The 25,595-nt window shown below is 38.0% G+C and overlaps 1 non-coding gene and 1 pseudogene across 1 annotated transcript; both read right to left on the reverse strand.

Moving 5' to 3' along the window:
- LOC123939291 overlaps positions 1–25,595 on the reverse strand; it is a 68,150-nt pseudogene that overhangs the window by 12,624 nt on the left and 29,931 nt on the right.
- Positions 17,697–17,803, reverse strand: LOC123939475. Its single transcript, XR_006817858.1, has one exon. It is a non-coding gene; the product is annotated as a U6 spliceosomal RNA (small nuclear RNA).

Raw genomic sequence — 25,595 nt, forward strand, 5'->3', positions numbered from 1 at the left:
CATGCAGAAGAATGAAACTGGACTATTTCTTTACACCATACACAAAAATACATTCCAAATGGATGAAAGACCTAAATGTGAGATATGAGACCATCAAAATCCTAGAGTATAATACTGGCAGCAACCTCTTTGACCTTAGTTCCAGCAACTTCTTACTAGCATTGTCACTGAGGCAAGGGAAACAAAAGCAAAAATGAACCATTGGGACTTCTTCAAGAGAAAGAGCTTCTGCACAGCAAAGGAACAATCAATGAAACTAAAAGGCAGCCTATGGAATGGGAAAAGATATTTGCAAATAACATAACTGATAAAGGGTTAGTATCCAAAATCTATAAAGAATTTATCAAACTCAACACCCCTCCCAAATAATCCAGCTAAGAAATGGGCAGAAGACATGAAAAGATACTTTTCCAAAGACGAGATCGAGATGGCTAACAGGCATATGAAAAGATGCTCAACATCATTCATCATCAGGGAAATACAAATCAAAACCATGATGAGATCCCACGTCATACCTGTCAGAAAGGCTAAAATTAATGACACAAGAAACAAGTGTTGACAACGATGAGGAGGAAAGGGAATCTTTTTTTTAAATTTAATTTTATTTTTTTCAGTGTTCCAAGATTCATTGTTTATGCACCACAACCAGTGCTCTATGCAATACATGCCTCCCTTAATACCCACCACCACGTCCTCCCACCCCCCCACCCCCTTCCCCTCCAAAACCCTCAGTTTGTTTCTCAGAGTCCACAGTCTCTCATGCTTCATCTCCCCCTCTGACTTCCCTCAACTCACTTCTCTCCTTCCCCCAATGTCCTCTGTGTTATTCCTTATGCTCCACAGGCAAGTAAAACCATTTGATAATTGACTCTCTCTCTGCTTGACTTCCTTCACTCAGCATAATCTCCTCCAGCCCTGTCCATGTTGATACAAAAGTTGGGTATTCATCCTTTCTGACGGAGGCATAATTCTCCATTGTATATATATATATATATATATATATATATATATATATATATATATGAAGGGCATCTTGGCTCTTTCCACAGTTTGGCAACCATGGCCATTGCTGCTATGAACACTGGGGTACAGGTGGCTCTTCTGTTCACTACATCTGTAACTTTGGGGTAAATACCCAGTAGTGCAATGCAGGGTCATAGGGTAGCTCTATTTTTAATTTCAAGGGATCTCCACACTGTTTTCCAAAGTGGCTGCACCAACTTGCATTCCCAAAAGGGAACCGTCTTGTACTGTTGGTGGGAATGCAAACTGGTGCAGCTACTCTGGAAAACAATATGGAGATTCCTCAAAATGTTAAAAATAGAACTATCCTATGACCCAGCAATTGCACTAGTAGGTATTTACTCAAAGGATACAAAAATATAGATTTGAAGGTGTACATATACCCCAATGTTTATAGCAGCATTATCAACAAGAGCCAAACTATGGAAAGAGCACAAGTGTCCATCAACTGACGAATGGATAAAGACAATGTGATATTGCTCGGCCATCAAAAAGAAATCTTGACATTTGCTACAACGTGGATGGAGTAAGAGTATATTACACTAAGCAAAATAAGTCAGTCAGAGAAAGACAAATACCATATGATTTCACTCAAATGTGGAGTTTAAGAAACAAAACAGATGTACATATGGGAAGGGGAAAAAAGAGAGAGAGAGAGAAAGGGAAACAAACCATAAGAGACTTTTGACACTAGAGAAGACACTGAGGGTTGATGAAGGGAGGTGGGTGGGAGATGGGTTAAATGGATGATGGGTAGCAAAAAGGGCAATTTTGTTGAGCACTGAGTGTTATATGTGAGTGATGAATCACTCAATTCTACTCCCGAGATCAATATTACACTATATGCTAACTAACTAGAATTTAAATTTTTTTTTTTTAGAGATTTTGTTTATTTGAGAGAGAGAATGGGAAAGAGAGAGAGCATGAGAAGAGAGAGAGTCAGAGGGAGAAGCAGACTCCCTGCCAAGAAGGGAGCCTGATGCGGGACTCGATCCTGGGGCTCCAGGATCATGACCTGAGCTGAAGGCAGTCACTTAACCAGCTGAGCCACCCAGGCACCCCAACTAACTAGAATTTAAATAAAAATTTGAAAAAAAAAAAAAAAGAACTTAAAAAGACTTCCAACTTTAATCCTTTGATTTGACTTGCTAAATACCATTCTGTGTAGATACCTGCAATGGTTCTCTTCTCAACTGGATGGCAAAAGAGAGGAGTCCAATAAGGCCCTCCTAGAGATACACTCTAGGTTCTGACTCCTCCTTCAACCATTGTTCTCTCCAGTTTTGCCTTCAGACCCTCTTGCTCTGGTCTGATTTCTGCAGATTCTGTACTGTTGCCTAATTTACAAATAACTAACAATTATTTAATAGTAACTATATAGTTAAATATCTACTTAAAACACTGATGGTAGGGCACCTGGGTGGCTCAGTTGGTTAAGCGTTTGCCTTTGGCTTAGGTCATGATCCCAGGATCCTGGAAGCCAGCTCCACAATTGACTTCCTGCTCAGCGGAGAGTCTGCTTCTCCCTCTACCTCTCCCCCTGGCTTGTGATCTCTCTCTCACTCATTTTCTCTCTCAGATAAATAAATAAAGTCTTAAAAAAAAAAAACTAATGGTAATTATCTTTGGCTCTTTATTAAAAGAATCTATAGTCTTTTGTTTATTGTAATTTATGCTAATTGGGTCTGAAGAAAAAATACTAATGGATGTTTTGTGTAATCCTCCTGATGCTTTATAGATTATTTAACTGGGGACGGAACATATTGAAATGAGCCAGCCAGTGAGCTGAAGCTGGGCAGTCTGTTCTGCTTGGCATGGCTGCCTGGGGTCGTTCAGTGCTTGAGGTTGGGCTGGCTTTAAGTAGCAAGGATATTTCTGATGCAGTCACAGGGAGGTGATCCAGAGGATCATTAGGGGAGTCAAAAGATCACCCCAGAATTTGGCTGGTAGAAAGTTTTAAAGAGGTTTCTTTGGCAGAATAGCAATATTTCTTTATCATCAACTAGTTTGTTGATGTTGGTCTTTATAGGGCTTTGTTTCACAACCGAATTTTTAAAATTACCTGTCTTACTTCAACCTGTTCCCAGAAGGTTTTGGGTGTTTGGTCCAAGAAGGTGTTTGGTCCACCAAGCTGTTTCATTCTGCTATGCTTTCAGAAGTATAATGATCCAGAGGTCTAGGAAATGTTGATATTCTACCACTTATGATTCTTCCATTTTCAGAGATAGCCACCGTATTATGATTATAAAATGAAGCACAAGTCCATATTATTATGTGAAGATGAAAATGTGAGTTCTCCTGACCCTTCTTAGTGAAAGTTTATCCACACAGTTATTCACACTAGGCTTACTGCCTCATTTGTGTGTTTAAAATTTATAGCTAATGAACCTTTAGAGTTTTCAGATTCTAACCTCAAGTATCCGAGTCATGAAAGAACAGAAGTTTTCATGTAAGGGTTATGTGATTTAAACAATAGATTTATTGTTTTACTAGGACAGCATGTTCCTCCTGTCTGAAGGCTTAAGGAGGAGAGGGTGTTAGCATGCCGTAGTTTTTTGTTGTTGCCGTTTTTCTTCTTTGATACATGTTAAAAAGAATGGAAACCACCATATTGAAAGGTTGGTAGGAGACTTTTGAATTCTGTATCAACATTTTTGTCCCTTGGCTAGATCTGCAACCATTTCTTCTCTAATAAGTATAAAAGTATAATAAATATAATAGATATAAAAAAGTATAAATAAAGATAATAAGTAGGCAGTGATGAGTATAGAGTAGTTTGATGGAGATAATTAAAATTAACATTATCTTTTTTTTAGGGATTCTTAAGTTAATTTCTTTTTCCATCTGAATGCTTATTTAAATTGTCTCATATACCTAAAATTTGCCTACTAGTCTATGGTTATCTAACATTTTCAATCCCATAAACATTGCATTTTCAATCCAACAAACATACTCTTTAACTCCGTGTTACATCTTAGGTTGGGTTACTGAAATCTGTAGCTACTGACAATTACGGTACATTAATAAAACTGCAGTAGTTTGAAAGGGAAACTTTCCTACTTCTTCCCAAGAAAAAAACAGTGTAATTTCATAACTGCAAGGGACACTAGAAGTATTCAACATCTTCATTTTATATAGGAGAAATAAGATTTAAAGAAATGGAAAAATTTGTCTATCAAACAACCAACCGGCCCTAAAATCCATGTTTCTTTATTCTGGGTCCAAAGTTGGTCTCCCTATGTCATCGTTGTACCATATGTAAGACGTCTCTCACCATATATCTGATAGCTAATAACCGAGGAAGGAACCTCTACAGAGGCAGAAGAGCTACCGTCAGCTGAGAAGATTCTGGTTTAGAAACCTGGCTCTATTGGATGTGATTTTAGGTAAACTGCTTAACCTCTCTGGCCTCAGTTTCCACATCTGTAAAATAGAGTTTATAATATCACTAAGTTTACAGGTCACTGTAAGGATCAAATGAGGACCTGACACACATTACGAACACAGTATGTTTCATAATAAATATCCTAACCCTGGTTTTGATAACCATGAGTACAATTCAGTGATTTTACCTTCGAGAGCTTTATTTCTTTATTTTCAGACAATATAATTCAATAAGTACAGAGTACAGAGTAGAAAGATCCAAACAGTTTTGACTAAAAGACCGGCTCTAATGCTTTGATTGTCAAAGCCAGCCAGGCTGTATAAATTAGAAATCTGAGTCGTTCCCAGAGATTCAGATAAGTATTACCACAACCACTTCAGGCAGCATAGCATCTACCCCAACTTGTGACATCTCCAGGGACAGAGATTTGAGAGACTTTGGTGAATCCATTTTTGAGCTGTAATCACCATCTTCTTTTCAGTTTACCTCACTAATAAAATACGAAGAATAGAAGAAAGTTGAACTTGAATTTACCGAATGCTTGCACCAGTATATAAAAGATGTCCTGAGTATGTGCTTTGGAAGAAGCAGATGCTAAGACAAAGATTTGAGTGCAAGTGCTTGATTTAGGGGGCTATCTCAAAGGGAATCAGTAGGAGAGCAGAAAATAAGACAGAGAAGGGAAGGGGGTGCATTATCAAGCAGATTATTGCTGGGAACAACTGGGGCTCGGTTTCTCTGGGGAAGTGCATATAGAACACACCTGGATTTAGCAAACCTGACAGGCTGGGGAGGTTAGGATATTTATCCTTTAACATCAGCCATGCCTGAGTGAGAGCTGGTCCTGGGAGACTTAATTCCCCAACGTTTCTGGCTTTTCTAATACTGGGCTGATAGTGAGCCATGTGGCAGGGTGTTGTAGTACAATGCGGCTGGCATAAACTTGATCAGTGAGTATGTCAGGAATATGGTGATGTCCAGTGCGGCACGCCTTATGATAAAAATAATAACCACTGGAAAGTATTTAGCCCTAAAATGTGATATATTTATCTCCTGATCTGACACTGAAGAAATGGGATTATAGACTATATTATGTTCTTTGAAAAAGCAGGGGGAAGGTGGATGACAGATGTCCTTCTGCACGTTCAGATGCATATACCGAAGCCTACATAATTTCAGTTCCATCTTCATTTCTCATTTCACTGATACTTTTTGAAAATTTACCCTATTAGTAATCATTCTAAAACATATTAGGCTGTTATCTCTGTGGTGTCCATTTTCTACTCAGCACACAGTGACAACATGTCTATCAAGTCGGTGAAGAGTCCGAGACTTCACCCTTCATCCGTATCACTATATCCTATAAAAATTCGGTTGAGGAGTAATTATAAGTTGGCCCAGAGGGCTAATATAGATAATTCTGAAACAACAACAACAACAAAAACCAAAAAACAAAATAAGGATAGTTAGCATGAATCTAACTCAAAGTTCAGAGTAAGTTCAAGCTGTTGCTCTGGCATATGCTTTCAGCTGGGACCAGAGTGAAGGGTGGGAAATTTCAAAATTACCCAACATGTTTTCTTGTTATACTTGGAAACATATCTGGTGTTTTTTTTTTCCATTTATGAAATGAGCCCAGTTCCTTGTGTTTCTGTGATGCATTCATACCACTAAAAATTAAAGCACTATCTGGGTTCTTTCTTCTCCTCTACCCAGGCTCGCTAACCTACTAATTAGGAAAATACATTAACAGTATGTTTTGAATTTATTTACATGTCATTATTGTTACAGTAATGTAACAATCATGCAATGGTATCTTTACCTTTTTCAGTCAAGATTTTAAACAAAGGAGCCCTGTTAAGGATGTCTTATCAAGACCTTTTGATAAGACAGAGTATTAATAACTATTCTCCAGAGGTAGCCTATGGATAAGAATTTTAGATTAGAGTATCAGCTGAATGATCACTGTAAGATCCACAGCTATAGAGGTAAACTAATTTCTCTTTTGGTATGCCCTGTGACATGGTAGGAACAGTAAACCCAAACTATTTAAAAGTGTGTCTATGAGAACAGAATATTCATTTCCATTAGACATTAAGGTAGGGAATTAGTCATAAAGCTGGATCTGGTCAACAAAATGCTTTACTTGATTGTTTACAGATCAACCACCATCAAGGCAGAATAGGAACATTAGATATTTTTTGGTTGCTTTTGATCACTGTGATCAGTTAGTGGATTGTTAGTGGAATGACAATTGAATAGCTGACCAATGACTAAGCAATTAACTACAAAATGGTTTAATCTTTTATTTTAATTTTTTTTTTAAATGAAGGCATTATAGGGGCACCTGGGTGGCTCAGTGGGTTAAGCCTCTGCCTCCAGCTCAGGTTATGATCCCAGGGTCCTGGGATCGAGCCCTGCATCGGGCTCGCTGCTCGGGAGCCTCCTTCTTTCCTCTCTCTCTGCCTGCCTCTCTGCCTACTTGTGATCTCTCTCTGTCAAATAAATAAATAAAATCTTTAAAAAAAAATGAAGCCATTATAAAGCAGGGGTTTGGCAAACTATGGCCCATGGCCCTAAGTTAGCCCACTCTTGTTTTTAAAGTTTGTTAGTAAAGTTTTATTGAAACTTTAGCCATGATCCTTGACATATTCTTTAGGATATTATATTACAACAGCAGAATTAAGTAATAGTGACAAAGATCAATAGTCCCCAAAGCCTAAAATATTTACTGTTTGGCCTCTTACAGAAAAAGTTTACTCACCTCTACTAGAGGATATACTTATTATTATTTTTTTTTTTGGTACAAAATATGCTTGATAGACTGTTACCTAAAAAGACCAAAGATGTGGGTTTCACTACCATGTACAGATGTTAATATTACCTTATGGTGCAGATTCTTGCCTGCCCTCTTAAAAATAAAAAGAAATTGTACCAAAAATAAGAATGTAAATTATTAGAATTGAGAGCACACCATAGATATAGTTTGAAGTTCTAATTTTATAGATGAGGAAAATGAGACCCAGAGAGGTCAAGAGGTTTGCCAAGGTTACTCAGCTAATGGCAGAGGCAGGTCACCATTTTCTCCTAAAACAAACCATCAGCAAAAGCCCTTCTGAGGAAGCCCAGTATCTCCTGATAAAAAGCAGGGAATATTAATTTTGTTCTGTCAAGAACAACCCTCATTCTATGCTAAGTAAATTCAGTTACTCTAATATAGTGGTTCTCAAATTTCATTATGCATCAGAATTACCCAGCGAGTTGGTTAAAATGAGGATTGCTGGACTTAATGCTTCCTTTTCCCCAAATTGCTGATGTAGTGGATCTCAAGAATTTGCCTTCCTAACAAATTTTCCAGGTGACACTGATGCTTCTTGTCTTGAGACCACATTTAGAATCCAGTGGGAATGATTATTTTCTGTCTCTCTCATGTGTAGGGACTTTGCTCTAAAGTTGAATCAACAATAACCTGCTCATGGTTTATTAGAGGATGGTAATTAACAAAGAGTTAGCAACACACTATTGTACTATACCAATAAAAGCAAAAAGAACAAGAACAAGTGAGACTAACCAAGTTAGTCTAGTTAGCAAGCTACTGGAGGGGGACTGGGACAAAGGTAAAGGAAAGATGATGAAGTAAGTTTTTATGCTATGAGATATAGCAATTGACAATAGAAGGAAGGAGTCTTCATGAGGGTAGAAGAGATCGGACATTACAAGGGGTCAGGGTATCAATATGTCCTCAACAGTTTTAAGCACATGATTTATTAGGTAGCAAGTCAGAATTTGTGTTGTGAGAAATCACCTTGTACTATCTCCTCCTCTACATACAAATATGAGTTAATTTAGTATGTGCAGATTTGCATAAATACTTGTTCCATTAAAATTTCATGTTAAAGAAAATGATGAATGCTCATACAGTCACAAAATATTTATGATAAGATTTCTTTTACTAGAAACACAAGAAACAGAAATTATATTACCTAACATCCTGCAGGAAACCATAAAAAGACAAAGGAAAATGCTAAATTCCCTTGATTCTTAGTGAAAAAGGCAGCCGTTAACAGAAATGAATAGGAATAGAGGTTTATTTTTCTTGGATACTTTATAATTTAAATTGTTTTGCCTTTTTTTGAGGAAAATGGGGGAGATATTGAATCTCAAAAGATTAAATTTGAACTGGGCAGTGGCAATGAAGAAATATAATTCACACCCCACCCTCTCACCAATCATCAATAAACATGATTGAAGTGGCCTCTTATAAGAAAATTCTCTAAAAATTTAGAACTGGGAAAATTTAAACCTGATGTTTCTCATTTTCTTCCAATTTCTCCTATGTCTGTTGCAACACTTGACTTTTCCTCTGCATCTGTGCCCGTTGGATTACTGGATTGCTGGCACCATGGGCTCTCCCGCTATTTCTCTTAGGGTTTTGAGGCCCATGCTGGGCATGTCTGAAACTGAGCTCATCTCCACCCTGGCCCTCTCTTTCCCCCAGTTGCTCCCTCTGTACTTCTTCACTTCTGTCAGAATTACCATCATTCTCCTATCACACAAGCTCAAATCCTCAGTGACCTCCTCCAACTCCTCCTTCCCTCTCAAATCTAGCCTACTCCCAATCCTCCTGATTCCTCTTTTATAATGTCTTTCACACCTGTGGCCTATTTCGCTCCTTCTTTTCCACACCCACCCATTCACTCTGAGCCCTCCTCAGGGCACAATGATTAAGAGCATAGGCTTCAAGTTCAGGTACCTAGAATGTGCTGCCAGCTACGATGCCCCCTACCTGGGTAACTTTCCATTGTGAAAGGTCTGAACCTCAAAGTCATCATTTTATTTCTAAAATGGGCATTTCAGTATTGCCCACGTTGTTATATGGATAAAATGGCATACTCAAAATGCTTAGCACAGCATCACACACAATACTGACAATAACATACAGTAATTCCCCAAATACAGTGACTGTAAGTAACAGTTACCATGCAAGAGGAGGACGTACTGTGTAGCTTTAATTTTCATTTGCCCCTTATATACAAATATTCACTTTCATATATAATCTTGTATTTTGTGGGGGGGAATGATTGTGCAGAGGGAGAGAGAATCTCAAGCAGGTTCCATGTCCAGTGTGGAGCCTGACAAAGGGCTTTTTTTCAGGACCCTATGATCATGAACTGAACTGAAATCAAGATTTAGACACTTAACCAACTGAGCAACCAGGTGCCCCTATAATCTTGTATTTGAAGTTTTATTTTACTTTCTCATATATAATCTTTATTGTTTTTGATGAGTGATTCATCCTCCATGTTAGGTGAGAAAGAACCCTGTGGAAAGAGAAAAGCAAGTATTTCCTTCCAAATTTACAGTGTAGGGATAATGGTGAAAATTAACTCATGCAAATGTCAGGAAAACAGAGAAGGCTCTTCCCTTTTCCCTCCCGTAGTATCTATATATCACGCTTAAGTTCGCATGGTGCTTTCACATTTGTCATTTCTCCTGAACCCTACTGTATGGATCAAATTGTGTCCCAGCCCCAAATTATTATGTTGAGGTCCTAAGCCCCGATACCTCAGAATGGGATGTTTTGTGGAAATTGAGTCATTCCCTATGTAATTAGTTATGATAAGATTATTCTGGAGTAGAGCGGGCCTCTAATCCAAGGTGACTGGTGTCCTTATGAGAAGGGGAAATCTGGACATAGATGCACACACTGAGAGAACACTATGTGAACTTGGGAACATGGGTGATACAGCAAAAGTCAAGGAACACCAAAAATGGCCAGCAAACTACCAAATGCTAAGATAGAGGCATGGAACAGATTTTTCTTTGCATTTCTGAGGAAGCATGGCCTTGTTGACACCTTGACATCCAATTTGTAGCCTGAAAGAATCCCATGAGTTGATAAATTCGTATTGTTTTAAGCCACTCACTTTGTGGTATTTGTTATGACAACTAGAAAATTAATATACCTACAAAGATGCTATGAGCCAGACAGAGCAGGTGATAGCTCTAAAGTTAGCTAGGGCTGCAGAAGTTACTTCCAGTAGCAGCTGAGGGCTCTGGTAGCTGAGGACCAGGCAAGGTGAGAGCAATGAGTTGGTGCCAGGGGGAGGTCATGGGACCAGGTTTGAATCCTCATGCAGCATCTCTGCTTCCCATTTTGCTCGTGTCTGGCAAGGAGAGGAATAAGGGAATAGATTGGGAATAGAGACCTGAATTATCCTCTGAGAAGCCTGAAAGTGCAGGTAGCTATATCCCCATTGCTGAAGATCCATCTTACTGTAAAGGAGTGAGATTCTACAGAGACACTGAAGAGCAGAAGTTTTCATGTTCCCAGCCCAACAAGCCTGGGATGGTCTTTAGTTTGTAGAATTTTCCAACACGATTTTTTAGTGCACTGAATTCTCAGATTCAACCAACAACCCCCCTGCTGTTTTTAATCCAAAACCAGAACAAATCATAATCACATTTTAAAGGCAATAAGGGTAAGCTTACTCATGATCCCATGTATATAGGTATAGAACATATGCTGGCAACGTCTTATTTTCTACTTCTAAAGATCGTCCCCTTTAATTGTGAATTTATGGTTGTTTAATGGATAACTGAATTGGCTGGATGTCTGATATCAAGAAGAGGGGGGTTTTATTTTAATCAGAAAATAATTCCTTTCAAGTTTACCAACTGAAAAGCATGCAGGTCTTCTCCCTGCTAATTGTGGGAATGAATTATGATATTTTCATGATGAGAATAGCAGCTCAGCTTGGCTCAGGAAACAGATCTTGTCCTAGGTAATATGGAGCATGCTAATGGGTTCTATCTCAACACCTTTGCCAGACTGAACTATCTTCAGCTGGAAGGGAGTACCTAGCAACATATTTGCTATGAATGGTGCAGAATTTTTATTCTTATTTCCTGTGTTTTTTTCTTTAGTTTTCGATTTAAAAAATTTTTCGTAATAAAATATGCTATCGCTCTTGTGACACGAAAATGAAAAAGGCCCTTTATTATGTCCAATTGGACCTAGACAAACATGAGTGCAAACTTAAAATCCATTAAATTGAAACTTGTTTGTCCTCTCTATAACATTGCCGGATAAAAGAACAGCTACCTAAGTAAATTTGCATTTCAGTTAAACAATGACTAATTTTTTGCCACAAGGTCTCCCAAATATTATATGAGACATACTTATCTGTTGTTTATCTGAAAAAAAATCCATTATTTATTTGAAATTCAAATTTAACTATATGTCTTATGTTTTTATTTACTAAATTTGGCAACCCTACTTTCCCAGTGATGGGGTTCTTCTTTCCCTGTTTTTCTATTCCTTTAATCAAATCAGATGTTGCTGGGTTCCTTTTTTTTTTCCCTAAGTAACCACATACTTTGAGTATGTCTGAGAACAATATTTTTTCAAAATGACTTCCCTGATACTAAATTAAATCACTTGGATACCAGTTAAAATGCCAGTTCATGAGTCCCACCTAAGTCAGGCTTAATAATCAGATCCTCAAGCACTCCAGGAGAGCTGTATGCTCTGTAAATATAAGAAGAAACAAACCCCTTACATCAGGCTTCAATAAACCACTTTAAAGCCTGATGTGTCTTTTTTCACTGCAAAATGTATTACTTCAAACCATGGCGGTCTCAACCAGAGGAGACACTGAATAAATGTTGAAATTTGATGGCACTGAGAGACTATTGATTTTTTTTATCATGTCATTATTTAAAATAACAGTATTTACTTCCAATGCCTTTTGAGAAATTGTCAAAATACATACTCCTATTTAATTACATTTGTAAAAAACCCCAAAGATATAGTTTTTTTTCAAAGGTACAGTTTTTAATCTATCAAAATAATTTGCCTGTACGTTCACGTTCATTGCTGCACCCATCTACAGGCCTAGGCTTAGGGACACACTATTATTTGCAATAGTTTTATATTTCTAGGGCTTCAAAACATAAAACAGGTGCTAACACTACTTGGAATAATAAGTAATCCAGAAAGATTTGCTATGATGTAACAAAAAGTTGTTATATTGACATTAATTGATATATGGCATAATTTTAAAAGCACATTCTAAAAAATTAAAAAATTAAAGCTCATTCTAGATAGCAAATTATACTCTGGTGCAAAGTACTGACTACACTAAGTTTGCTTTTTCATCTAGACAATAATGATAGTAATAGCACTACATCATGGATTTGAAGGGAATTAACTTAAATGCTAGGTATAAAGAAATTAGTATTACTGCTTGACATAAATACATAGCAATGTGCTCAATAAATGTTAGCTGCTGTTATTACCATTGCTATGAAAACCATCCTTTCACTTGTCATGAAACTTCCAAAAGAAATAGAATCAGAGAAGGCTTTTCCAGATGAGTTTGTTCCTAGTGTTGAGTTTTAGGGCTACTGTGGTAAGACACCACTTCAAAACCAAAGCACCGCACTATGGATGTGATGACACGTCCTAGCATAAAGTCTTCCTTCTTCCCCCTGTGGCCTGTCATTGGGAAATTTTGACGCTACCAAAAGAATTTTATGGTGGCTCCACTGTTTTTGACATGCTACAGAGGGGCTCCTTTGACATATGAACACAACACATGCAACCAGTAGGCAATTTAATGAAAACATTTATATTCTACCTCCTATTTGAATTGAAGACCAGTGTGGCCGACACACAGTGAATAAGAGCTAAAATAGGAGGATTTAAGACTGGCTGAAAAGCTGGAGATTGGTTTGAAACACTCACATTTTATGTTTTATTTTGAATGTGATGGGGAAACCATTAGAGGGATTTAAGTAGAGGAGTGACATGATCTGATTTGCTTTTTGAAAAGATCATTCTGGCTCCCCTACTTCCTTCTGGCGATAAGCAACCTCTCCTCTCCTACTTTGACTTTATTGTTTATAGTTATTGGTTCTATTTTCTGTGTAGAACTTCCTTGATTAAATGTGAAGTTAATAAATATGGGGAATTACCTTATTCATCTTTATAACTCCTATATTACAAGATGCCTTACAAATAAGAGTTGGTCAACCAGGGTTTTTTTAAATGTATGACTAGATGGATAGATGGTTGAAATGTCAGGGCAGTCCAAATGTGCATTTGATTTAGTAAGAGCAAGTAAATGTTGACCCTATAATGAATTAGTACATGGAACCAGGGAAAGCAATGAAAGCAATACAGCCAGCCCAGATCTTTGAAACAGGGTAAGTGGCAGACACTCAGGTATTGACAGTTTTCTGAGGATGGCAGGGTTCACATTGTGTAGGGATCACTCTGTACTGCATTGGACCAGAACAGTTTTTGTCACAGGCGTATTGATCTATCCAAAGTGAAAGCATTTATCATCTCAGTCACTGTTTTGTTTGAGTCATCACAAGGAAATGACACAAACTGAGAAGGCGGTATGTCCTATGGAAAGGAGATTCTTTTATACTTACAGTACACACGTGTTTTGCTGTTAACCATGGTCAGTGGTTACTGACTCGTGTCTTTCCTGCTTTTCTGCATGTAGGCCAGAATCAAGGAAGCAAGATGAAAGAATAGAAACACCTTGTAATTTCATGGAACCACAATTTTTAAAAAACATTTACTTATTTATTTTAGAGAGAAAGAGAGGGCAAGCATGAGCAGAGGAGAGAGAGAGAATCTCAAGCAGACTCCCTGCTGAGCATGGAGCCTGACATGTGCCGATCCCAGGACCCTGGGATCATGATTTGAGTCAAAATCAAGAGCCAGCTGCTTAACTGGCGGAGCCACCCAGGGATCCCGACAGCACCACAATTTTTAAATGTTGTCCCCCAAATTTCCACAAGTGCTCAAATTTATGGGGAATGTGTAGCACTGAGAAGTTTGGGCTCAAGGAGTCTTGATTCTAAGCTAAATTTTTGTTAATCAGAGTTAAGTATGCAAGAGGGATTTCTCACCTTTCTGCTTATATATGCAATGCCTTAGACAAAAACTTATCTGAAGTTCTGGTCAAGTATGGAAGGCTGGTCAAGCCCACAGGACTGCTAACTGAGAAAGAAATGGGTTCAAAGATTGGGCTATCTTTCCCACTAGGCTGTATATGCATCAGGAGGGTTCGCTGTCTAGAGCTGGACTTTGGAAGACTGTGAAGCAAAAAGGATTTAGCCAGGAAAATGAGGGAAAGTATCAGAGTGGGAAGACCTCAGAATTCTATGAAGGCAAAAAGAACCTAAGTGCAGAAAAAAAAATATTGAAGGGGGTGTTTATTGAATAGCTGCTCTATGGTATTTGAGGTAAAACTACTTTCCCCAAATATTTTCCCAAATCTTCAGAAAAATATATATTGCTTAATCTTGCCTCTGAAGACAGTTAATTCTTAAGAGTAAATATGGTAAAGTGCTGATTTCAGCTTTAAAGATAAATATAGGCAAAACCAGATGCTCCTGAAACCCGCAAATCCAAAATCAAATGCCATATTTTACCCAATCTGGGCAAATTCTTGCCAAAAATTTCTGAAGGTCTCCCAGAGGGAAAAAAAGAGAAAAAGATGAAGTATTTTCCTGGAGTTTACTCTAAAGAAACAAATATGCAAGACATGTAAAATCTGAAGTGGTGATAAATTCTTAGTTCATACTTTGTGGAGATAATTTTTATTGAGGAACTATTTAGAGACCACTGTTCATGAAACCAGGCTGGGCAGTATCCATACAAGCTCAGTCCTGCAGTCTCACAAACTGTTTTTGGAAACAAACATCTATTTGACTTGTAACCTTTGGCCACATGACTGCCTTTTCCTGCCCCATCCTTTTTCAGTCAGCTCTATTGAGAGCTGCTTCCTTAGGTTCTCCAAAGGGAACGTATGCTCTGAGAAATAAGAGGAAAATATAGGGATGAGAAAAGGAATGCAGAAAACCTGTTTTGTATCAGTTCCCATGAGGAAGTGGGGATTGGAGAGCTTTATTTTATCCAGTTTTGCTGAACTCTTCTGGTATCCATCATTTACCCTCCCCTCATGAGTCTGATTTTTCCCGTTTATTTACTTTATTTATTCTTAAAGATTTTATTTATTAGAGGGAGTGTGTGCACATAGGCACATGCTCATGGAAGCTCGGAGAAGGGTGGGGGGTGAGAAGGGAGAGGGAGAGAGACTCTGAAGCAGACTTTATATTGAGTACGGAGCCTGGATGTGGGGTTTGATCCCATGACTGTGAGATCATAACCTAAGCCAAAACTGAGAGCCAGACACTCAACAAACTGAGCCACCCAGGTACCCCTTTCCTTTTTTTTAAAAATAAATTTTAAATTAATGTATAATATTTATTGAGCAACACATAAGTCTAAAATTCCATAGCATTTTATAATAACACTCATGTGTTCACAACTAAGATCAAGGAATAGACCACAAGCAGCACCTCAGATGGCTCCTTCATGCCTTTTAGTCATAACCAGTGACCTTTCTCGAAGGGAGCTGACTTTATTTCTGATTTCACAGGTTAGATTTTTTACTAATACTAGATATTAAATCATGTTAGTCTCCTCGAGCTGCCATAACAAAGTATCATGGACTAGGTGGCTTAAATAACAGAAATTTAACTTCTCACAGTTCTTAGGCTGAAAGTCCAAGATCAAGGTATAGGCAGGATCAGTTTCTGGGGAGGGCTCTCTTCCTGGCTTGTAGATGGACTCCTCACTGTGCACACCCACTCCTGCTATTTCCTCCTCCTCTTATAAGGGCACCAATTCTATTGGACTAGAGCCCCACCCTTCTGATCTCATTTAATCTTAATTATCTCCCTCAAGGCCCTATCTCCAAATAACAGTCACATTTGGAGTTAGAGTTTCAACAAATGAATTTGGAGTGCACTGGGGGGCATAGTTTAGTCCATAACATACATTATGTCTAAATTTTTGCTCAACATCGTACTTAACAAACTCGGTCATGTTTTTGTGTAACATTCATTCAATTTTAATGTCGTAGTGTTCCATCGTATGGGTAAATATATTAACCACCTATTATTGATGAACATCTTTGTTGATTCCAGTTTGGAATTATTATATATGAGGTTGCTATCAACATTCTTATCCATGTCTTTTAGTAACATTTGCACAGAGTCCTGTTTGTCATTTCCCTCAGTAGTGGAGTAGTTGGGTCATAGGGTGTATGTATCTTCAGTTTTAGCATATATTGCCAAAGAGTTTCCTAAAATATTTGAATCAATTTACTTCAGCAGTGTATGAGAATGGTAGTTGCTCCATATTCTCACCAACATACCTATTGTTGTCCTTTTAAATCTAGCTATTTTGTTGTAAGTTTAGTGGTATTACATTGATGTTTCTGTTTACATTGGTGACTAGTGATTCTGAGCACCTTTGTGTATTTATTTACCTTTTGATATACAATTTTGTGAGTGCCTAGTCAATATTTTGCCTATTTTCTTTGGCATTAAATGTTTCTTCTATAGATTGGTCAGTGTTCTTTATTTATGTGTTTTGTTTTATTTTCTCCAAATTTGTAGTGTCAAAGAACGACTCCTGAATTTTTAGCTAGCTCTAACATAGAAATATTTTATTCACATACACAAGTGAGAACCGTTATTAGACTGTTGTTAATGAACAAAGACAAAAACTGGATTTTTAAGAAGAGGGAAGAGAAATCTGTGGACAGTCTGAGAAGTTTGAGAATAAGTTTTGGTTTTTTTTTTTTTTAATTTTTTTTAAGGTTTTATTTTTTTATTTGACAGAGAGAGAGAGAGAGAGAGATCACAAGTAGAGAGGCAGGCAGAGAGAGAGGGGCATGCAGGTTCCCAGCTGAGTGGAGAACCCAATGTGGGGCTCGATCTCAGGACCATGAGATCATGACCTGAGCCGAAGGCAGTGGCTTAACCCACTGAGCCACCCAGGTGCCCCGAATAAGTTTTATTTTTAATATATTTTTTGGTTGGAGAGGTAAATTGATGTTGGAGAGTAATTCTCCAGGAGTAGACACTGAGATGGAATTTAGGACCCAAGATGCTTGTGAAGGATCAATGTCTGTGAAAGGAACAGGAAAGATTAGAGGGAGAAGTCTACATGCAATTCAGGGTAAATAGAGACAGTGCCAAATTTGAAGGGAACAGGGTATTTTGCCTTTACGTTTTGTAGGGTAAGCTAATAATCATCCGGAGGAGACACCAAAAAAAAAAAAAAAAAAAAAAAAAAAAAGAAAGAAAGAAAGAAAAAAGCAGGACCTGCCTTGGGACCCTCTCTCCCTTTCCTTATCTGTGGGTTGCCACATGATTCCTCAAACAATCATTATCAAATTAATTCTTTTTTTTTTTTAATATGGAACGCTTCACGAATTTGCGTGTCATCCTTGCGCAGGGGCCATGCTAATCTTCTCTGTATAGTTCCAATTTTAGTATATGTGCTGCCAAAGAGAGCACATTATCAAATTAATTCTTGAAGCAAAATGACATCTACTGCTTTGGATAGTGTTCTGAGTCACCACTGTTGACAAGGACGTTTGGAATTAAAGGGTGTTCAGTTTAACTTTATTAAATCTACTATGGTGGTAGGATATCTGGGGAAATTCAAAAGGACTGCTATAGCAGCACAATTAAACTATGTTAGATGGAACTTTCTGTAATAATGGAAACGTTCTATAACCTATGCTGTCCAATCGGGTAAAACACCAGTCACAGGTTGCTCCTGAGGTTGAAATATAGCTAGACTGAAAATTTTATTTTCAAAATTTAAAAACTTAATTCAGTTAAATTTAATTAAGCACATGAGACTAGTGGCTAGCTGAATTAATTTCCCTCTGTTGCTGCAACAAATTACTACAACCTTAGTGGTTTAAACAACACAAATTTATTATTTTGCGGTTCTGGAAGTCAGAAGTGAAAAATGGGTCCTATGGGGCTAGAATCAAGTTGTTGGCAGAGTTGTGCTCCTTCTATAGACTCTTCCTCAGGTTCTAGAGTCTGCCCATGTTCCCTCACTCCCAGCGGCATCACTGCATTCTCTGGTTTCAGTTGTCACATTTCCTTTTCTGATTCTAACTCTCCTGCTTTCCTCTTTCTCTTATTTAAACAATTTATGTATTTATTTGAGAGAGAGAGAGAGAGAATGCACAAGTTGGGGGGAGGGGCAAAGGGAGAGAGAGAAGCAAACTCTCGGCTGAGCAGGGCTGGATGCCAACCTGAGATCATGACCTGAGTCAAAGACGGATGCTTAACTGACTGAGCTACCCAGGTGCCCAGACTTTGACTCTTAGTTACAACTTTCTCTCTCAAATAAATAAATACAATCTTAAAAAAAAAAAAAGAGTTGGATGCTTAATCAACAGTGTCACCCAGGTGCCCTCATAAGGACCTTTATGATTACAATGGCCCCACCTTAATAATTCAGGATAATCTACCATCCCAAAGTCCTTAATCACACCTACAAAGTCCCTTTTGCCATTTAAGGTAATGTAGTCACAGTTTCTGGGGATTAGAATGTGGACATCTTTGCAGGGTGGATGGGGTATGGATTAATCTGTCTACTATACTACTATATTGAATGGTATGGCTCTAGAGAGAAGTCAGGACTGGGCAAGTGGGAAAAAATCTGAAAGAATTTAAGGCATAGAGTGATATGTCAAAGATTTCTAGTTACAGAGATAGAAATTAAGGTATGGACACTGTCAAATTGTTATTAGATCCCATAGGAATCCTGATGGAGAAGAAGGAGTATCTGGTCTGAGAAACAAGAACAGAGACGCATTAATTTACCTCATAAACTCTATTGCAATAACTATTACAATAATGTTTGCCTAATATCAGCTTAGCTAAAAGTTCTATAATGGTAAGATAGATTCCTTATCAAAATTTTTATGCTTGATGCTTCCTAACTCAGTCAACTGTGTCTGTGAAAGCAGCCTGAGAGGGAAGATGGGTGACTATAAAGGAATGGGTTGGATTTGTACAAAGATAATACTTAAGCTTCCAAAGAAATCCTGAACTCTGCTAAATAGGTCCTTATTCCAACATTGTTTTGGTTGCTCCTAATGTTTCTGTACTTCCTCTTTTGGACTTGCCTTTCAAGTAATGTGGAAGAAATAGAATAAATTCGTTATTTCATTCTAAAGTGTAATTTCTAACTGAATTAGTATCATACTTGGCTTATAATTTTGGTGGTTTTCTTTAAAATAAGTTCATTCCCAAAGAATGACTATTTCCCAACACTTGGGATCAGTTTTAGAAAGATGTCACATTATTAAGGGGATTACAGAACAAAGTTTCACAATCATTTTGATCAGTGAGAACATAACTTACTAAGTCACCTAGAATATTTTTAATATTTTTCATTAAAATAAAATAAAATGGAGACCTGGCTTGAAGCTTTTCCTCACAGACAAAATCAGTTAAGCCCCATAAGCAGAACTTCAGTGTACCTTATTTCATAAGTATAAATGAAACTTAGGTTATTTCTTGAAAATGGCTCCGATAACGATAAATAAAACTTAAATCATGTTCCTAAAATGATACAGGATAATCACAGTTAACCACTTGTCTGGTGTCTGGAAAACCCCACTGTAATATCCAATCACTGTAAAGGTTAAACAACTTCATTTTCACTCTACAAGTCGTCTTGTAGCAGCATACCCCTGAGCTCCATACGAGTTTCAGATTTGAAGTACCCCTGTTCACAGTTTGTTTCTCACTGATTAAAATAGTCACATCAAGTAAAATTCTTTGTGTTTTCTTTTGATAGTTTGCTTATCAAAAAAACTTAAATATGGGGCGCCTGGGTGGCTCAGTGGGTTAAGCCGCTGCCTTTGGCTCAGGTCATGATCTCAGGGTCCTGGGATCGAGCCCCACATCGGGCTCTCTGCTCAGCAGGGAGCCTGCTTCCCTCTCTCTCTCTCTCTGCCTGCCTCTCTGTCTACTTGTGATCTCTCTCTGTCAAATAAATAAATAAAATCTTAAAAAAAAAAACTTAAATATTCCAAGATGACTATTTAGAGAGGAACAATAAGAGCTGGGCCATAATTTTTAGTGTGGCTGTTAATAGTAACCAGTGGGTTGTGATCAGGTCTTGTGTTCACTTCAGTGGAACAATTTAATTTTATAAACATGTGCTGGATATTCTTTATGTGTTGATGAAATACGAATGTACGTGACATAGTCGCTGTCTGACCTTCAGTTCTCTCACAGTCCAGAGAGACACAACTAAACCAATGGTTTCCCTTCTGAGAAGAACTCCTCCAGGATTCTGGCTGGTCTCTTTTCCAGGGAAGACTTGCATAAGGAAAGTTAGCAGAATGAAACTGAAGCCTCCATGATCACAGTGTGACCCAGAAAGGTACTGCAGAGGCCTGTCCAACAAAGACCTTCCCTACCTTACCCCCAAATTGGAAACACTATTGGACCAAGCACATTTGGCCCTGAAATTTGAATACTCTGATTATGAATTAACCTAGAAATTTCATTAGTCAAAACTCACAGGGATTGTCCCGGGAGCCAGATTCATGTGTATAGAAGATAAACTTGTCAAAACTGTCACTAAATGGGGCACTTGGGTGGCTCAGTTGGTTAAGCAGCTGTCTTCGGCTCAGGTCATGATTCCAGGGTCCTGGGATTGAGCCCACATCAGGCTCCCTGCTTAGCGGAGAGGCTGCTTCTCTCTTTCCTGCTGCCTGCTTACTTGTGCTCTCCCTCTCATCTCTCTGTCAAATAAATAAAATCTTATAAAACAAAACAAAACAAAACAAAACAAAAACCTCTCACTGAATGCTCATTTACCCGTGACAGGGTATCCATGTTGTAGATTACCTTTCTGCATTTTTCTCTATTTCAGTTTTGTTTTGTTTTAAATATCTGGGTCCATACCCTACTAAAAATTGAATTTTAGAGCTTTGTCTTTACATGCTTGACCAAGAGGCTCCTTTCGTATCATGTTCTTGCCCTATTCTGCAAATAAAACCTTCAATTTGTATAAAGAAATAAAAATTAAAAAATAAAACTAATTTCTATAGGATATTTTAAAAGTATGAAGTTATGCTTGTTCCAGATTCCAGAATTCAAGAAGCACAGCTAACTTTCATGTGCAAGTCATTTAAAGAAAGCCTATAGTTTGAAACTAGCCAATATGGAATCAGGGGGCCCTCTCAATGTCACTGGTTGGTCAACATTGGACCCTAAAATGTTAAGTCTACTGTGGCAACTTGAAAACAAACCAAATAAAGAGCCAAACCTGCTCTTCCCCCTATATCCTCTATCTTCCTTAGCAGTAACCTAAGCTAGAGTCATAGGGATTATCTGAGATTTCTCATTCTCCCTTAGGATGCTCCTTCTATTCATCTGGTTTATCTCATGTTTTTAATGTTTCAGATGCTGATCTTTCTTCTTCATTACTGCTGTCTTGCTTTGAGGCCCTTCTCAGTTTTTGTCTCAATTACTACAATAATCATTTTAACTTTTCTCCCAATCCTTGACCTTGCTGTATACAACTACCAATATAATATTATTATATACTAATAATCCCTACACTAACCCTCTCTCTTGCATTCTCTGTGTTGTGTTTACCATAAATATCAGAGATGCACTTGGAGAATTTGGGCTTCCCCTCTCTACAAGACACTACCAGTCCAAAGAATCTGGTTCCAAAAGGAGAAGGCTTTCATGAGGGAATACAGCTAGGTGCCTCCTGGTCACTTTTGTTCTTTGTACCAAGTCCACCAGTTAGGCAAGGAAGAAGCACCAACCTAACAGGAGTAACTGACCCTCATGATCGGGAGACAGTAGTGCTGTTGGTACACTATAGTAGCAGAGAGAATATATTTGGCACCCAGATGATTTACTATGGTGTCTCTTGGTTCTCTCCTAATTTTTATTGTAAATGGACAAGTGTTGAAGCCAGGTTCTCTCCTGTCTCATTATGAAAGTAAATGGACAAGTACAGAAGTCCTATTTTTCTTAGAAAGTATGGGACTCTAAAACTTTAGGATGAGAGTCAGGACCACCCCCTCAGATAAGCCCCTTAGACCAGCAGAGGTAATAGATAAGAGTGACAATTTTCTTTTAAAGATTTTATTTATTTGACAGACAGCGATCACAAGTAGGCAGAGAGAAGAGTGAGAATTTTCTAAAAATATTTTAGTTAAGTAAAAAGATGAGAAGCACAAGTTGCAGCCTGAGACTAGCTGTAATCATGGAGGCTCTACTTTCATTCTGTTAACTTTCTTTATGTAAGTCTTCCCCGGAAAAGAGACCAACCAAAATCCTGGATTTCTCAGATGGGTGAAGCAAGCGGATGTGAATGATGCAAGGGGGGAACTCTAGTGGAGGCTGAGGTACACAGCCCAGGTGACTGCCCTCTGTAGGACCAAGGCACCCATACTCCTGCCTGTCTGCGGTGCTGTCTGCTCTCTGCTCCAGGCTGACGCCCTCCTCAGGCTAGGAAGGCCTAGACTCTGCTTTAATTTGGGACATAGCTAAAGAACTAAACCAGACCCAGGGCTCCGTGTGGGAGGCTGAGCACTCTGCAGCAAATGCATCACAGTCCAACTTCTTCCCGTGCCCAGTCCTGCCTCCCTCACTCCTTGCAAGCCCTGTTCCTGCAGACACTCCACAAGAAGCCACCCACTTGCAGATCTCCATCCCCGTGTCTGTTCCCCTGGGGTCCCAACTTACGACATCAACATTACAATTTTCCAAGTTGATATCTAGGGAGGTACCACTTCAAGTCTTGGAATCAAGTAAGCACATTTTTCATTAATGAAAACTGTGCTCTTGATTCTTTTGAAGTTCAGAGCACATAAGCTTACTATCTACTGCAGCCTCCCCGCTCACAGCCAGCTTGCTCAGCCACTGATCGCGGCTTCTCCTCAGGCCCATCATTTAAGTTCCTTGGTCTCATTTTAAACCGGCCAGGAAATTGAGCCCAAACGCTAGACTGGAGACTTTTGAAAATCATGTTAAAGCCTCACTAATTCAATTTCTGTGACCTTGGTTGTATTTTATGATAGATTTCAAACTGTCCCTTTTTAATTTTCCTGATTTTCACTTTTTATTAAAAGATGAATGATGTACTACGGCCTGATTCAATCCACTGGACCAAATATGTGAGATGAAAGCCATGTAACGTTGAAGAGGCTGCTGACCAAATAGAATTTTCCAGGATACAAACCAAGCAGGTTAAGGAAGTCAGTGTTTTGCCTCATGGTCACTTTATTGCAACAGTCAGTGATGAAGATAAATGGAGTCTGGAATGGTGTCCGTGTTATGTATTCCGTCAACACAGCCTAATGTGGAGGAAGAACACTTACAAGGTTAATATGGCCGCTGGCCTTTGAGCAGGTGGCAGCGCAGCATGACACCCAAAATACTGGCTGTCAGACGGCACAAGAACTCACTCTGGCCTCTAGCACTTACGTTTAGTGTTTAAGGAGATTGCTTTAAGTTACACGCTCTTGGTCCTTTCATTTTATACCATGTCCAAACCTTACAAGGTTCTGCATTTCTTTGGTTAAGATTTTCTGTTAGAGTTAAAAATCTGGGATTTTTATTATTGATAATATGATAATTATTGACCAAATTGCTTCCCTTGCCTTCTGCATTGTAGAGCATCTGGGGTCAGAAATGGTGTCTTACTCTTTTTTTTTTATATCCTCTGCAAAGGGATTTGCAGGCAAGTGTGTTAACAATAGGTGTTCTGAATTTGATCAGGGCTAGGAGAGCATTCAGAATTCAAGTGGGTGAAACTTCTCGTTTTTAAGTTGAAGAAAATGAAAGAGCAGTAAGAAATAATTTTTTGTTTTGTGGAAGAGCTAACTGGGAAACCATATAATATGTACTAAGATGGGAAAATATAAGAACTCAAATATTTATTTCCTGTTTTTATGCAATTACTTCCATCTGATTAGAAAGTAAATTGTCCATAATTAATTAAGTGAAATCTGCTTATTAAAAAGCACCTCATCTCACAGGATGTCTTCTTGTGGTTATAAATTTTGACTGACAAACTTCCGTTTCCTAAATAATTTTTCTTTTTTTCAGCAGAAGGTACAATATCATGGGCTCATTTAAAAAAATGGAAAATCTGATGCTTCTTCTAATTAAGTATCTAAAGACCAAATTATCTTCTAAACCTTAAAGTCCTACATAGCCATAAAATGTTATTGCTAATCTGATTTCTGAGTTTTTTGGTAATTAAGTTATAAATATTAGGTGAAACATTTTAAAAAATATTATATCAGTTTCCACAGCAGTTGCTTAAATGATATTCTGATAAAATTTGTTTACCTGCTTTCCTGGTTACAGTTTTATTTCCCCCTCTATTAGGTGTTTGCTTCATCAAGTATCAAATAAAATCCTAGAACAAATCAAGTGAATCATAAGCTTAGGGTCAGGGCTGGCTTCATGGACATGATGCCTCTGTGTTTATATAGAGCCCCCAGCTTAGAAGGGCTATGTGTTGGTTTTAATGCTCTACTGTTACTGTCTTAAAAATTATTCAGAATTCTTTAACAAGAACCCTGCATTTTCATTTTGCACTAGGTCCCACAAATTAAGTAGCCGTCTTACTTAGAAGTAACTTGAAACACCATTAAACTCTTGCATCTCCTTCATAATTATAGTAAATATTAGAAATATATCTTTTGTAAAACTTCAATTACAGAATGCTTGAGAATTGGGAGTTGGTCTCTAAAACTTAAAAAAAAAATTTTGAGTTAAATCCATTCAACTACTTTTCTGTCTTTGTAGATATAAAAGTGAATAATTTTATTGTTGGAGGACCTTGGGTATATGGGTTAAAATCCAAGGTTTGAAGGTATATAAAACAGGACAAGTGTTTTGGAATGGCCAGTGAACTTCACGTGTCTAGAAGCTAAATCAATCACGTTCACGACTGTTTCCCCAGGATTTTGCACAGTGCATGGCATATAGTAGGAAGAATTGCTTTTCTAATCAAATTTCTTGTTTTTACCGCTTTAATTTTGATCTTCTTTCACCTATTATTAAGTGTAGAAAATCCAAGTGAATTGATATTGCTAGTTATCTGGGATGTGGTTAAATGAGATTTTACTGAATATTGTGCCCATTATTGGCATATATGCCCAAAATGTCAAATTGGTAAATTTTTTGTACAGAAATTGTTAGACAAAACATATGGGAATAGAGGAATGAGATTTAGAAAACACAGAGCATAAGGAAGTAGAAGAAGGAAATTGATAATGCTCAGAGAAAA

The sequence above is a fragment of the Meles meles genome, chromosome 3 (assembly GCF_922984935.1).
Source record: "Meles meles chromosome 3, mMelMel3.1 paternal haplotype, whole genome shotgun sequence".
Lineage (NCBI taxonomy): Eukaryota > Metazoa > Chordata > Mammalia > Carnivora > Mustelidae > Meles > Meles meles.